Source organism: Pongo abelii, chromosome 14, assembly GCF_028885655.2.
Source record: "Pongo abelii isolate AG06213 chromosome 14, NHGRI_mPonAbe1-v2.0_pri, whole genome shotgun sequence".
NCBI lineage: Eukaryota > Metazoa > Chordata > Mammalia > Primates > Hominidae > Pongo > Pongo abelii.
In genome coordinates, this window is record NC_071999.2 from 60,353,265 (window position 1) to 60,369,932 (window position 16,668).

The window sequence follows — 16,668 nt, forward strand, 5'->3', positions numbered from 1 at the left end:
TCCTTTATAAAGGGCTTGGAGGAAGTTTATTGCTCTTGCCCTTCTGCCTTCCACCATGAAGACATAGCATTACTCCCTTCTGGAGGATGCAGCAACAAGATGCCATCTTCGAAACAGAGAGCAGCCCTCACTAGACAATGAAACTCATTGGCACCTTGATCTTGGACTTCTAATCCTCCAGAACTGTGAGGAATACATTTCTGTTTTTAATAAATTACCCAGTCTGAGTTATTTTATTATAGCAGTACAAACAGACCAAGACTATGCACACATACAGAGAGACACAGACACATACACACACACACACAAACACACACTAACACACTCCAGGTAATTAAAAAGTCTATGGAAAATGTGTATTATGAAGAAAAAACCATGCATGGATTTCTAATTTTTTGCATCAAAATAAATCCATAATAATTTTTTAATAATATGTCCAAACAGGATGTAGTTTGAGGCGCTGAGAAAGATAAAACATCAGTTTGAAAAAAGCCATTATCAGAGGAACATAAATTCTACTTAAATTGAAGAAGGCGAAAGAATGATGAAATTATTGATGCATTTCAGATTTAAAAGGATATTGCTCCAAGGAAATCATCAGTTTACAAATTGATAACTCATTTTAAGAAGGGATGAGACAATGTTGAAGATAAAGCCTGCAGAGACAGACCATCCACATCAATTGTAAAGAAAAGATTTATCTTGCTTGGTTCCTAATTGAAGAAGACAAACAATTAACAGCACAAACAAAAGCCAATGCCATAGCTATCTGAATTTGTTGAATGTACAGAATTATGACTGAAAAATTAAGGTTGAGCAAACTTTCCTCTGGACAGATGCCAAAATTTCTGTGCCCAGATCAAGTGAAAAAAAAGCAGAGCTTTCAATGAAAATTTTAAACAAGTGGAATCAAGATTCTAAAGCATTTTTTCCAATTATTGTAACAGCAGATGAAACATGGCTTTACCAGTACAGTTCAGAAGACTAAGCACAATCAAAGCAATGGCTACCAAAAGGTGAATTGGTTCATTGAAACCAAAAGCAAGCCAGCCAAGAGGAAAAATCATGGCCACAGTATTTAGGGATGCTCAGGACATTTTGCTTGTCGACTTTCTTGAATGTTAAAGAAATAACATTTGCTTATTATGAGAGTGTTTTGAGAAAATTAGCCAAGCTTTAGCAGAAAAGTGTCCAGGTAAGTTTCACCAGAAAGACCTTCTCCACCATGACAATGCTCCTACTCATTCCTGTTATCAAACAAGAGCAAGTTTGTGAAAATTTTGATGGGAAATCATAGGCATATATGTTTAGTCATGTTTGGCTCCTTTTAAGTACTTTTTGTTTCCTAATCTTAAAAAATTTTTTTCAGGGCACGAATTTTTTTCAGTTAATAATTTTAAAAAGACTACATTGACATGGGTAAATTTTCAGGACTCTCAGTTCTTTAAGGATGGGCTAAATGGCTGGTATCATTGCTTACAAGTGTTTTGACTTTTATGAAACTTATGTTCAGAAGTTAAGCTTATGTTTTTAATGTTCATCTTTTCATTTCATTTCCATGAACTTTTTGAAGTCCTCTTGTGTATATATATGTATATGCACATATATACATATGTGTATACATATATATTTATACATATATGTACTTATACATATATGTGTATATATGTATATATGACAGATTTCAAATTTACATATGTGTTTACTATTTTAAGTTAATGGTTTATTATTTGTATTTCTTGTATATTACTTTCATACTAAATATTTGGGAAATATAATTTGAAACACTCTGTATTGCATTCTGATAAAAATTTTAGCATTTTGCATATGTATCACTAGATGATTTATTGAGCAATAATTATATATTCAACTTTATGTATAGCACTTGATGTATTTGATTTTATTTATCCTCACAACAACAGGAGCTTCATTTTTCAGATCAATCAACTGAGGATAAAAGAGTTTACAATGTATTTCTTAGTTTAGCAGGCTAATAAATGACAAAACTTAGATACATGTAAGTCCTAGTATGCTTAGTATCAAAATGTGTGACATATTCTACAGATATACATACAAACACATAAAATTTAACTGAATATGAATATAATTATCATTAATGTTTATCCATCTATATTATACCCACATGGAACATAAATATTTATGTGTATTTCTCATATGAGTTTCCATATCTATATATAGATAGTAGTCAGGCAGGAAATATATTTCCATCTTCATGTTTAAAATAAATTCACATAAAATATGGATGACTATAGAATTATTTACATATTCAAGATATTTAGTTATAAAAATATATGTCAATACAACAAAATTACTTGTGGCTTTAAATTTCCCATTTAAAAAATATAATGCCTTACTCAGAAAAATCAATTTGTAATGTAATTCATTCCATTTGCATGTTTATGTCAGGGTCTCATGCATGATAATGAAAAGAAAATGTACACATTGAAAAAGAAAATACGGCAGGCTTTATGTCATAATCTTGCAATGAAAATAAAGTACCAATGTTTGTTAAAAAACAAATTTTCATATACTGAACTAATTGTATATGAATGTTATGTTTCATTATTTCTCTATTTTAATAACAGGATATTCTATTTATAAACTAAATACTTCTCTGTTGAATTGAGACTAATAGGATACACTATAGATACCAAATATATATTAATACTTAGTGGTATTAGTTAAAACATATTTATAGTGTTTGTATTCTTGGTAAATGTAATGCAAAATAACATATCAAAACAACAGCAAAAAAACCTGCATTCATATAGTTAATTGACTATTAACTTTGGGGAAAATGTAGCGACTTTTATTATGCATGCACATTTGATGCTGCTTCAAATAAATAAAGTAGTAGGAATGTGAATTGTTTCTATATATTCAGATTTTAGGACATTATTTACATGCCAGGTGGCTGTGACTTAAAATAATTTTGGATAATTATACAATAAATAAATAGAGACCTATAATTCCATGGATGTTATTTCAAACACAATTAACGTAAAACAATTATGAATCTTTTCAAAATTAACATGGCAGCTCAAGCATTGTTATTTGCAAATACCACACTGCTGTTTTCTTACTTTGTTAGTTAAAATCAATTTAAATTATCTATAAAAATGGTATGGACATTGGAAATTTCTATAACCTGTAGGATTTTATATACATTTACTTAATTTAAAGGTCTCATTATGCATAGAAATTCCATTAGTTTGTTATATTTTGAGTAAAAAAATGTATTTAGTTAAAAAAGATCTTTAAACAAGTTTTATTTATTTATTTTTTACTATTTGTGCTTTACTCTCACAAATTTATCTTAGGAATTGCAAACTCGATTGTCATTTTAAGAAACTACAATACATGCAGATATATAAATTCCTTAGTTAAGATCTATTGCAAGTGAATTTTTTCAATTAAAAAAATACAGTATATTATTCTAATATGTGTTTTATGAAATATTTTATGCATATTTAAATCATGCTCAGTAGAGTAGCAAATCTAGTAAATAAAATAACAAATTTTTATATTTAAAATATAGGACATTACTATTTCCATATGGGCTAAAATTTGTATGTTTTGTATGGTATAAAAAGAAAATAGCAACTTATTTATGAATAGTTGATTCCTCTTCCCAGAGGAATGTAAATCTTTTAGATAAAACTAGAATATTGATCTCTTTGCTTTCTCCCTATCATTAAATTTTTGCCTACATTTTTAGGGCAGATTAAACCCCATTTTCCTAGAAAATCCTTCAAAAAGACTCCATTGAGTCGGGGGGCTTATAATAGTTACCATAGATACATATATTTTATAAGCACATGCTTCCTATTCCTGTTAGCATTAATCATTTTCTATGGTTTGAATGTGTCCCCTAAAAGTCCATGTGTTATAAACCTTGTTCACAATGCAGCAGTGTTGAGACGTGGGACCTTTAAGAGGTGATCGGGTGCTGAGGATTCTGCCCTCATGAATAGATTATTCCATTCATAGACTGACAGTTCAATGGGTTATTGAGTGAGAGGGTTATTTATGAGAATCGGTTTGTTAAAAAAGCCAGTTTGGCCATCTCTTTTTAGCCCCCTTGCCATGTGATGCCATGTGCTACCTTTACAGGGACTTTACAGGGATAGCCACCAGCAAGAAGGACTTCAACAGGTATAGCCCTTTGACCTTAAACTTCCTAGCTTCCAGAACTCTAAGAAATAAACATATTTTCTTTATAATTTCCTAGTCTCAGGCGTTGAGTTATAACAACAGAAAAAGGACTAAGACATCATCCATTGATACCCGCCAGGCTCCCACTAATAGTTCTAAGGTTTGTGAGTTTAGCAAATTCTTGCTTTAGTTTTTAAAGAAAACGTTTAGGTGTGGTCAAATGATAATAGTTAAGAATGAATGAAAAGTTTTGAACCTCTAATCTTGCTCTCTGTATTTGTACTATCCTAAAATTTCATACCAATATAAATAGAAAATAGAATAATTGTCTTCACCAAATCAACCATAAAAACATTAATGACAATAATTTTTTGGTGGGCTTGCTATGTGTTGGATAATGTGTTAAGTGTTTAATATACAACATATCATTTAATTGTATTTTACATCTTTGTTATTTTATATATATTACACACATACATACACACACACCAATTATATATACTATGTTTTAAAATGTCCTCAACCACTTTGTGAGATGTACAAATATTATGAGATAAAGTTATGATTGTCAAAAGTCTTACCAAAGAGGTGTGAAAATAATCACCACACACTAAATCCAGTCACTTTTACGTTTGTCCCTCAGCCAAACAAATGGAAAACTTCTTGTTTCTGCTTATTAAACTCGGTTTATACCCACAGGAAGCTCTCTATATTCTTTACAAAAAATCTCATATTGCTCTCAGTTCTTTGCTCCTATAGTGTTGAAAAATATTTTGAAGTTTAATATTCTAGCATACTCTAGTTGTGTGTTTTCTTATCTTTATCTTATATATAAAACTATGAAATTCTGGAAAAAAAGGACATAGAACTTTTCTATATGTCTCTACATGTTTATTATTATGTACAGATTATGGTATATAATATTAGCAGCATCTTTATAAATAAGTAAATGAGAATAATAAAATTAGTCATTAAACTCTGCATTTTTTTTTTGAGACAGACAGAGTCTCAGTCGCTTAGACTGGAGAGCAGTTGCATAATCACAGTTCACTCAAGCCTTGAATTTCTGGGCTCAGGAGATCCTCTAGCCTCAGCCTCTTGAGTAGCTAGGACCAAAGGGGCACACCACCTCACCTGGTAATTTTTTTTATGTTTAATTTGTAGAGATGAGGTCACACTGTGTTGCCCAGGCTAGTCTCAAATCCTTGGCCTTAAGTGATCATCCTGCCTTGGCCTCCAAAAGTGCTGAGATTACAGGCATGAGCTACTATGCCCCACCTATACTCTGCATTCTTAAGAATTATGTAAGTGTTACCAAAAAAGAGATTATTAGATCTAATGTAATCCAACAGAACTTTAGATGTGTGGGTAAATATAGAAAGAAACAATGAAAGAACACCTTGAGTAGGAAAAAACTGCCATTAGAATATATTTTTTATAAAATACAGAGAACAAAAGTCTTTCTAGAAATCATTTTATATGGAAAACATATAAAGTGTAAACAGAACAATAATATCATAAAGATCAGATAATGGAGGGCCTCCAAAGCAAGGCAAAATGTTTTAAGCATTTTCTGGTAGGTGATCAAAGTCACTGAAGTAAGTACTTGATCATAGGTGTCAAATGCAAAGGGGTGGTGGCTCAGGAAAAGTATCCAAGACAGATAAAAGAAATGTAAATCAGTAAAACCAACCTGGAGCAGTACAGTTGTTTAATCTTGAAGTGGGGAGAGTCTCCATTAGGGGATGCTATGGTTTCAATATGGTTTGTTTGTCCCTACCAATTAATATGTTGAAATTTGTTCCTCAGTGTTGGAGATGGGGCCTAATTAAAGGTGTTTGGGTCATGGGGGTAGATTCTTCATAAATATATTAAAGCTCTCCTGGGACAGGGAATGAGAGTTCTCACTCTATTAGTTACCACAAGTGTTGGTTGTTAAAAATAGCCCAACTCTTGCTTCCTCTCTAACCATATGATCTCTACACACACCAGCTCCCCTTTGCTTTCTGCCATGAGTGAAAACAGAATGAAGTCTGCATCAGATGGAGGTGCTGATGCCATTCTTTTTGCAGTCTGCACAACCGTGAGCCAACAAAACCTTTTATTCTTTATCAATTACCCAACCTCAGCTATTCCTTTATAGTGACACAAAGTAGACAAAGACAGGTGACTGCCAATAGGAATGAAGAAACAATTAGATTATATTCAGGTAAATTTAAAAAATATTTCCAAAATAAAAATTGAATAACATCACAGTTTGGATTTAAGAAATGAAGGAAAGGGATGAATCAAATTGAAGTCTATAAGATTATCAAGGGAGCAAAGGTGTTGATAATGATCAAGAAAAATAAATGTTAATATTTTGAGTACCTAACTTATAATATGCCAACTTAAATTTTTCTTTATCAAGAAGTATAATGGACGTATAGAAGAATGCACAAATCATAAGTGTACAGTTTGAGTGATCAGAGAAAACATATTTGGGTAACCACCACCTTGGCCAAGTAACATTGCCAAACATCCAGCCTTGTGCCCATATCAAATCTCACCTCCTCCCTTCTTCTGTAATTACTGTCCTGACTTTCATACTACAGATTGATTTGCTCATTGTTAGTCTACAGAGAAATTAATATTATATAAATTAATTAATATACTCTTGTGTTTGACTTATTTCAGTCAATATTATGTTTGTAAAATTTGGCCACACACACACACACACACACACACACATATAATTTTTAAGGGAAGGTCTGCATCTGCATTCTTTGCTTTTTGTTGTTGTTTTTGTTTGTTTGTTTTTGTTTAGAGACAGTCTCCCTCTGTCAACTAGGCTGGAATGAGGTGGCACGATCAACTGCAGCCTTAACCTCCTAGGCTCAAACAACCCTCCTGCCTCAGCCCCCTGAATAGCTAAGACTACAAGCATGCACCACCATACATGGCTAATTTTTTAATACAAGTTATTGTAGAGACAATGGTCTTGCTGGTTGCCCAGGGTGGTCTCAAACTCCTGGCCTTAAGCTATCGTCCCACCTTGGCCTCTGAAATTGCTGGGATTACAGGCATGAGCCACCACACCCAGCCATCAGTCATATTTTTGCATGGAGCTTCCTTTATTTTATTTTTATTATCACATAGAGCAATTTATATTTTTTCAAGTTGCTGTCGATCTTTGTTATCAGTTTGGACATTTTATATAAAATGTTTCTATGAATATTCTCATCCAGTTCTATTTGTGTACTTGTGTTCCCATTTATGAAATTGCTATATCATTTATGTGCATGGATGTTTATATTTAACAGAAAATTTCTAATGGTATTCCAAAGTTTGTGTAACAATGTGCATTTTCTATCTGTTCTGTATTAAAATCCCACTTTCCTTTTGAAATGCATTTGCCTTCCTAAATATTTTTTTTTTTCTGAGACAGTTATATTACCAGTATTTTTGAGAGATACAGAAACTCTGTTATTCTAGGTGTAAGGATAAATCTCGTCCATGATTAGCAGCACATAATGAATTTAGTCCACCACATATAGTTAATATTAAACAATATGAAAAAAGAAAAGGACATTAAATATTAAAGGACTAGGTACATTTTTGAAAATTTAAGACTTTACAGTTGAATATCCTAACATTCAGTGAAAACTTTCTTTCTACCACTGAGCTTTTTAAAGCATTAAAAAGCAGCTGTCCAGAAATTCAAAGTATTAAAGGAGGTTGTAAAGAGCTTTGGATCAGCACTGCAGCCATTCACACATGAAATTTGAGAAGGCTTTTGTGGGCTGGATGTAGTAGGTAATTAATTTGGGAAAATTCCAGGGGTTAAGACCAGATGAGTTGTTCCACTTTTTCTGGACCTGCTGCTGATGATAAATGGTTGAGAAGTTCTTGTTTGTTGACATCGTGAGAAACTTCCATAAGCTTCTGCCTCTCCAAGAGGAAAACTAAGAAGTCCTGTGCATTATGGGTTAAATTTCACACCATAATAGCTTGGTTAACACTTTGCAATGTGGATTCTTTTAAGTGACAATTTTCCTACGTAACATGATGGAATTTCTAGCTCAGAGAAAAAGAAATTGGTTGTCATAGAACTTTAATGAGACTGGTGGGGGTAAGTAACTAATGTACAATGTATCATCATGTTCTTCTAAAGTAGCACTTAATCTAAAAACTATATATAGCATGGGACTCATAAGTCTTTAATATAAAAGTCAATGACTATTGTTACTTAGGGGGAAAAGAGGCATTGGCTTCAAAATGCCAAAGATTTAATGTCTGTGTTAGTGAGATACTAAAGAAAATATTGTTAAACTTCTATAGGAGATAATGTTTGTTTGTAAAATTACAAATATAGCGAGTAAATTTCTACAGATTTATAAAAAATGATTATAAAATGTAGCTTAAATAGATATGACAGACCTGTGATTTTTGTCATAATAATTTCTATTAAAAATATACTACAAGTTCTAATGTCACATTTTCTAAGAAATTTGTTTAGAAACTGCAATTAAATAATTCAGAAATAATTAATTCAGAAGACAACCCATTAAATTATAACCCTCCCCACAGGTTAACTTGGTGCCAAATGTATTGTTTAATTTATCATTCTTAGTATTTTTAGACGGCCTCAAGGCAGGGAATGAAGTAATAATAAATAGGGAATAGTGGATAATTAGAGAAGGAAATGTGGAACAAAATTACTAAGGGCTTTAGGTGAAGTTCATTATTACTATTTAATAGTGCCCAAGAGCATTCAATCAAATTATGGATCAAGTTTTGAAGTGGGCTGAATGAAATCCTTGTGGAGGAGAGTTTTCTGCTTTTTTTTTCCACAGAATTCAGCAAAAGTGTCATAAAATATCTTCAAAATCTCCTTCACAAATCATTTTTTGATCAAGCCTTATGAAGAATAACTTGGGGGAATTGTGTATATGTTTTGCAGTTAAGGAAAACATATTAAGATAAGTGAGATTGCCTAAAAATGAAGAAAATGGGAGGGAGAGAGTGTATTCGAAGTGTCTGAGATTGGCAATATACTGTGTGCCCCACATACTGAGACCATTACGTGATTAGGCAGTAAGGCACTGCCTAAGCGGTGAGGTGACTGGGTAAGTGACATATTGTAGTAGAGCCTGCAGGCCATTTAATGCATGGGAAAATCTTGCCTTTCTAACTGTAGAGATTTTCTCTTTTCTTTTGGCTCAACCTAGAATATCATATTTCCATTACTATTTCTGAAATAATGGAAATAAACTTTTAAAAGTGTACATGTATAATTTTTTTCTTATCTTGTTTCATTTCATTACCATAGTCATGATGCAACCTATAAATACTAACCAGTCCATGTGTTACAAAGATTTTCCTCACTATTTTGTAAATAAAGACAGTTTATTTAGGTAATAAGTTAGAGATATACAGTTTCTGTGGGCAGTACACACTAGGAAAGAGACATTTGTGGTTAGTGGAAGGTAAGTGTGTTAGGCTTGCTTATTCAACTATATGGTGCTTCATGCTCAGTGACATGGTTGGAAATTCTATTGGGACTAATAATAATAGTCTTAATAATAACAATAGCATGTGTTTACTTCATGAATTTTAGAAAATCTGTGCCTTATTTATGTACAACTTGACTAGTTATGTTCATCATGGTACTTGGTAGACTAATTAAAATATTTTGCCTTTAAATAAAATCTGTAGCACTATTTCAAATTTTCTTTATAATAATTGCAGCTGCATTGTTTAATATATTCATAAATTGATACGAAATTGATATGAAAATTATTTCATAGTTATTGTACAACCTGTGGAAAAGATATTTTTGTTACTCATTTAAAATGGTATTATTTTGAGGCATGAATTCTCAAAAGTAAAAAGAGGGCTGGGCGCGGCGGCTCACCCCTGTAATCCCAGCACTTTGGGAGGCTGAGGTGGGCAGGATCACCTGAAGTCCGGAGTTCGAGATCAACCTGACCAACATGAAGAAACCCCATTTCTACTAAAAAAAAAAATACAAAATTAGCCAAGCATGGTGGCACATGCCTATAATTCCAGCTACTCTGGAGGCTGAGGTAGGAGAATCGCTTGAATCTGGGAGATGCAGGTTGTGGTGAGAGATTGTGCCATTGCATTCCAGCCTGGGCAACAAGAGCGAAACTCCATCTCAAGGAAAAAAAAAAAAAAAAGTAAAAATAGAAAAAAGTGGAAAATGGCATTGAGTACAAAATCTTAAGGCTAAATTACTCAACTTTATCCATCTTTTATAAGTTGATAATCAGAGTGATTTGTTCAATGCAATCCCATGATTATTTCTAAAATATTCACCTTTAATCAGATGCTGTGCTAGGACCTGGAGATAGTTTACTAAATCTCAGAACTCCAGGGATCCAAACTAATAGTAAAGATAGATACATATTCATTTGCTTTTAAATGATATGTGTTATAAAAGGTATAAACAAAAGAGGTTTATAAAAGGTATAAACAAAAGAGGTCATGAAAGAGCAATTGGGGAGGAGAAGGCTTTACAGAAGAGTTAGTGCGTGAGCTGATCTTGAAGGACTTGGTTTATGTTTTTCCCATTGAGAAAGGAGGGCAGAGATTCTAAGAAAGCGTTAAAAAAAGATGCAACTCATTCACAGCATTGGTGAGAAGTTCAGTTGCTGGAGCATAGGGCGCAGATTGAGTAATGGGTGAAACTGAAGATAGGAAGAAAAGGTGGGCCCTAATATGAAAATGCTATAATCCAATTCTAAAAAAAAGTGTCCATTTATAATGAGAAGTATGGGATGACTTTAAAGAGAAAATATCATGAGTTGACTTCCTTTTTTTTTAAAAAAAGACTTAGATATATATAAAATGCATTATAAGGTAGAAAGGGGAGTTATAAGAATAGAAATATGATTATATTATATCGGATATGAGAATAGATTATATTATAGTTATGGTAAGAAAAATTTGAGCCTAGCATATAAGATTGTTTGGAGCAAAACAATAATTATTAGAGATTTGACAAGTGTTTGTTATAGTCTTTTCAAGACAGACATGATGGTAGTTTGAAGTGAATTTACAGAATCTGAGCATGGATTAGTTGTATAACAGTGGTGGTAGGTCTTGAGGGCAGGTAACAAAGCAAAGAATGACTTGAAGGTTTGAAACTGAAATTCTGAATGGACCTGGATAGCATTTAATGTGATAGGGGAAACTATGAATGAAATATGAATATCTTTGTACCACAGGGAGTTGAGTGGGGGGGATGAAGATAGTCAATTTTGAATATCATAAACCTGAAGCACTTCTTAATTATTCAAAAAAATGTGCAAATAATGCTTAATTGATTTTGTATTTAAATTAGTTAAAGGGACAGTGGATAAACAAATCTCAGGAAGTGTGTGTGTGTGCGTGTAACTTAAGATAAAGATCATAAGACTAGATAAGGTTATGTAGGGAAAACAGAAGAAGACAAGGACTTAACACTAGACCTGAGGTTCTCAGATTTTAAAGGTTGGGGAAAGGAAGAAATATCAATAAGAGAACTGAGATGTGTTGATGAGGTATAGAGAAGCTAAAAAAAAATAGATCATGAGGGAGAGAATGATCAAACTTTTCAAATGATGAGAGTTTGGGTAAGAAAGGTTTAGCAGAGTTTTGGTGATAAAAGTCAAATTGAAATATGAGGTAGAGAAATGAGAAAGTCAAGATAGCAAATGTAGGTAACGTTCTCCAGCTGTTTGGATATGATGGAAAACTGGAAAATAGATGATAGCTAGAGGAGACTGTGGGGCTTTATATTGTTGATCTATAGTATTGCTCCTCTTACACAAATTCAAAACCAGTTGAGAGTTACATAGGGAATGAAATCAATGGAATGATAATTATTGTTTGGAAACATTGTATTATTGGTATATTTTATATTGGAAGATATGATTAAAGTATGCTTCCAAATGGACTTGTTAACTCTCTCTGCTTACCTCAAATCCCACCTCCTCCAGAAAAAAAAAAAGAAAAGGGATGAAACTTTGATACAGGGCTCCTGACAGCAGGTTTGAATTGGCAATGCAAATGTTCCAAACTGTTTCTTGGTCCTGGTAGGAGAGGAGGAAAATCTCATGTGCTCACAGCCAAATAGATTAGCTCCAACAGTCAGGAAGCCAGAGTGAAGATAAGATGCCAGAAATACTGGTCAGGGTAATATATTTTCCCCATCCATACTCAGCATCATATTCTTTTGCCTGCTGGTCATAAATTTTGATCATCAGGGTTCAGTTATACCCTTTGGAAGAATAAAACAAAGTCCGTCCTGGCTATCCTGCTCCTACTTCCATCAACTGCTTTTAAAACACCAACTACTTCTTGGTTAATTATCCTGGTTCCCAAAGAGGGCAGTGTAGAATCTGTCCTCAGGTGCCAAATACATTAAATTAATTATGATCCCACTATGTACCCAAGGCTGTGCATTTACTTTTTATCCCACTATCCATCCCACATATGTACAACTCACTCTATTAATTTGCCCCAATTGTCTGCAATAAGATTAAATCATCTGAGAAAGGCAATGCTGGCAATATAAAAGTATCCCCTATATGACTAGGGGATACTTTATTACCCTGAAAGAGACTAAAGATATTTCTGTGTCTTCCTCTGCTACTGTCTCTCCTTCATTCATCCATGGCTCCTTATTTTTCCAGCCCGATTAACCTAAGACCAATTGCAGGACTGTACTCCAACAAAGTCAGGCTTATGAACCCAGCTCAATGAGAGAGACTGCATGCCGGAGAAACCATGAGATGTCTCCACAAAGGAAAAGATAAAGTTATTACAGAATTTGGGACAGGTAGAATTTAGGTGAAATCTAAGTGGAACAGTGTTTTGATAGCATAAACCCAAAGCTTGGCTTGTGTAAAGGGGTCAATATGAGATCTGGGTTCAAAAGTGAGCCCATGATTCTGTTTCCATGGAAACTCAACATTAATTTAAGTGTAGAATTTTGTGTCCACAAAAACCATTGTCTACATCTCTGCACATAGACTGAAAATTGAAGCTACTCTTCTGCATCAAAATAACTTAGATCCCCAGGAAAGAACGCCATATTTCATTCTTGCCTATGCTTTCAAACATCAGTATTACGGATGTTACGATATTTAGGGAACGAAGTTTCTTGGTGATTAAGAAATCAGTAGTCACTAAAGAAGATGGGTCCTTATGACACGTCACAGCTGCAGCATATTCTCATAGATATGCTTATTTTAACTTTGAGCTGGCCTTACTTATGTCTGTTATCCTAATGTAACGACAAGAAGGGCGAATTTTTACTTTCTCAGCATGAACTGATTTTTGTTTTCTTATTACAGACTTGTTACATATAAGGATCTCTTCATTTATCATTTTCTCCATCTGGAATTGTCTTGCCTCACGTATTCACACATGTCAAAACCCCTGAGTTTTCTCAAATTTCACTTTGTCAGTGCAGCTTTATCCTACCCAAAATTTCATCTGTCTCTCTGAAATGTATTATCTACATCCTGTCATTATTTTTTTCTCCTTAGCCCTTACCACCATTTATTTACTTACTATAGGAAACAGCCTTTAAAAGGATGCAATAATCCTTATTCCTGATATTTGTGCCCTTGTTCAATCTCCTGTCTCCTAAATGTAGGAAGGATGTATTGACTCATATCTAATAAATAGAATATGGTATAAGTAAGTAGTAGGATGCACCTTCTGATAGTAGGTTACAAAAATAATGGTGGTTTCCACCTCACAGGCCCTTGCTTTGGGTGAAGCAAGCTGCTATTTGGGGAGTAACCCCGTGGTCAGGCTCACATTGAAATAAATGATGTCTCCAACCAACAGTGAATAGTTGTGTGAGTGAGCTTGAAAGTGGATCTTTTGGATTTTTGGATTTTCTGACTGCATCAAAGAGTCAGATAATATAATACGATGTTAACATATTAGCATTCATATGCTAATATGTCATATAGATGACATACTAGCAGGTCATATAGATGACCCTGAGCCAGAGGCAGCCTGAGTAGCTGCACCTGAATTCCTGGCCCACAGAAACTGTGAACTAATAAATGTTTAAAGTCACATACTTTTAGGATAGTTGATTATGCAGTGATATATTACTTTTACACTATTTAACTTGTTTTCCATTTGGCCAAACAGAATGTTAATCCATGGAATAAGTGATTTTGTATTGTTTTTACTGCTTTTTTCTTTGTCCTTAGAACTGGGAATGACACTATAATTGTATGTTAATATATAAACATACGGTTTCCAGGATTTGGTAGCCTGATAAGGAAATAAAATATGCAGTCTTAATATATTAAACTTTCCATCGAATATACGGGTAACTTGTCTGATCACATAAGGGTTTATTTTACAAAGAAAGTCTAGTTAATTGTAGGTACCAAGAAAATAGCAGCCTAGAAATTAGTAATTCTTTTTAGCCCACATGACCCATATTTGGAGTGGCCAATAATGCTTTGCTTTTTATTCAAATGAAGAACTAAGCAGCAGAGGAGTTCATCAGCTCTCCCTCAATTTTTCCTTTAACTCTTACAGGTTATTTTAAAGAACACGCCTCATATTATATAGTAGCATTTTCTGATAAATATAGTGATTTAACAATCACACAGTCCTGTTTAAACACAGGTTTTATTGGTCACAAGTTTCTTGCTTAGCTACAACTATCAATTACCAAGCAAAGTGGTTTCATAAGTTGATGTATACTATAAAAAACAGCATACAATGTTGAAATTATTGTAAATATCAATGGGAGTGACCTAGTGATGATGAGTCAATCCAGTTCTCTTATAAATCAAGCTTCTATATGTGTGAGGGGTTCTTTCTAAGACCTCCACTCAATTCAGTTAGTTAATTTTGCTACCCCTGTGGCAACATAAGCTATCTTACAAACATTGGCTTTATTACAAATCATAATGATTGTGGAAACAAGTCCTCATTCTTCACACTTCTTTAAAAGAGAATATTTGCATATTCTTGGGCTTGGGTTTATTGGAAAAGGGTTGCCAAACTTGCCTCCCGAAATTGAGAATTTTGATTGAAATGAATCTAGATATCAAATGGGAATGAAAAAGTCTAAAACATTAAATCTATCCTTACATCAACTTCTTGCAAATCTTTGATTCTAGACATTTAATATTTTTGATGCTATTACTGATAAAACTATTTAAAAATATACTTTGTATTCTGTATTGGTGGTGAATTAAATTAGTAATATCCTTTATGAAGAGAAATCCTTAATTTCAATATTGTTAAACTTAACAATTTTTGCCCTGTCATTTGTACTTTAGAAGTTGTACACAAGAAGTTTCTTTTCTGCATCTAGGACACAATAAACGTTTCCATCAGTTTCTTTATTAAATTTACAGTTCAACTTTCAAAATTAAATATTCAATAAATCTATGTTCTATCCTTATATGTCTTGTTTGATTACTTTTTTTGTTTGTTTGTTTGGTAAGAGTTAGGTTTCTTGATGCAACCTACTTAACCTCTTCATCTTTCCCCAGTGATTTATGGTAACATATTATTGTATATAAAATGGCCATATATATACCTGGTCTGTTTCTGGCTGTCTACTCTTTCAGTTGGTTTATCTGTATGTTCTTGTACATCCCAAACATTAGCAAACATACTATAGTATATTATAGTATGCCTTACTTGTTTTCTTTGAAGAATTGATTGGGCTTTTTGTGTATGCTTATACATCTCTATATATAATTTTAGAACAAATTGAAGGTTTTGTAAAAAGAAAACAGAACATTCTGGAATTGGAGTTGCATAGAATTTGCATAAACTTAAAAGTTAGAGGACATAGTTGAAGATTAGCAAAATGGATTATTATCTATAATATGCAAATAACTTTTTAAAATTAATAACAGAGATACACAAATAATAGTAGAAAATGGATAAATTATATATGCTATTTATGGAATAAACTGAGTCAATAAACATATAAAGAAATGCTTAAAATCATTAGCATTTAAAAATGCACATCAAAGCAATATTGGTATATCATTTGATACATCAATTAGTGTCAAACTAGAATATTTGAAAATTCTATGTGTTGATGGGCATGTTTGAAATTGTAAAATGCTCCTGGTCATGAAAATTTCTTTGAAATTCTCTCAGAAATCTAAATATGTTTTATGCTTAGCACAAAATAAGTGCTCAGTATATTGTGTTTACCAACTGCCTCAGGTTATCAAGCTCAAGAAAAATCACATTATATAGGTATTTATCAACTTGAGCAGTAACACAACTATTATCTTACATTGCTCAATAAGGGTAATAATGCATGCAAATATTTTAAATGTTTTAAAATCCATATTAAAATGAATTACTGAGGCACAGTTCACACACATACAGAGGTTATACGTACATTAATTTTTTGTATAGACATAAACAATTTGAGGCAATTTTGCAATGCATAAATAGTAGGGATGAGATCTATTGAAATGTTTTCTGTAAGCA